Source organism: Elephantulus edwardii, unplaced genomic scaffold (genome assembly GCF_000299155.1).
Source record: "Elephantulus edwardii isolate Elephantulus edwardi_28Jun2011 unplaced genomic scaffold, EleEdw1.0 scaffold00007, whole genome shotgun sequence".
Classification (NCBI taxonomy): Eukaryota; Metazoa; Chordata; class Mammalia; order Macroscelidea; family Macroscelididae; genus Elephantulus; species Elephantulus edwardii.
Window position 1 is genome coordinate 7,883,567 of NW_006399757.1, and position 1,016 is coordinate 7,884,582.

A 1,016-nucleotide genomic window follows, 5' to 3' on the forward strand; every position below is an offset into this window, starting at 1 on the left:
GGACAGAGCAGAGTTTAGGGCTGTTGTACATAGGGTCGCTATGAGTTGCAAGCGACGTGACCACACATAAAAACAACAACAACATATATTATTACATACTCTGGCGGCCTAGTTGTAAGGAGCTGTGCTCCTAATCCCAAAGGCATCTGATTCAAATCCATGAGCTGCTCTGTTGGAGGATGGACAAACTCTTCCTGTCCAGTTTACTATCTCTGAAAACACATTAGAGGTTCAGCTATGGGTTGGTTCTTACGTGACAGCACAGAATTACAACATAGTACATAAGGAGCTCTAGGGATATAATGTGTCATGCTATTGTACTTCTAACTGGAAAGTCAAACGTTATAATATATTAGCTTATTGGCAGGAGAAAGATGGGCAATGTCCTCAGGTAAAGATTTACAGCCTTAGAAACTGATGGAGGGTGGCCGTGAGTCAAAATCAATCAGATAACAATGGATTTGGTCTCTGGGTTTATACATAATATACAAATGTCAACTTTAACTGTTAACACTTAGAATATTTCATTACCTTAAAGATCCTGTGTTTTAAGATCTACCACATGATCATTTAAAATTATATATTATTCTCATGTGTATTTTAAATTTAGTTACTAATCACTTCTGTTATACAAGTGTCCATACGAATAGTCACTTATATACTGTAAGAAGGTATCTAAAAAAAAAATTTAAAAAATAAAAAAAACAAGGTATCTAATTAACATACCTTCTGAAGCTGTAGAAACAGGAAGTAAGTAGATTAGTATTTTAATGCTTATTAAGTAATATAAAAGAATACTGGCATGTTGAATATATTCCCCCCCCCTTAAATCAAACAAGAAGATGAGTAACAGAAAATTAGGTATTGAGGTACATATTTAAGTATTTTTTTCTCCTTTGTTTTTTGGGGTTTATTTTTACTGAATTTAGACTGTTCATGTAAACTTACATAAAAAGATTTAGCGTGACTGAACAGTTTATATATTTGTTGTTGCTGTTGTTGTTGTTGTTATGTGC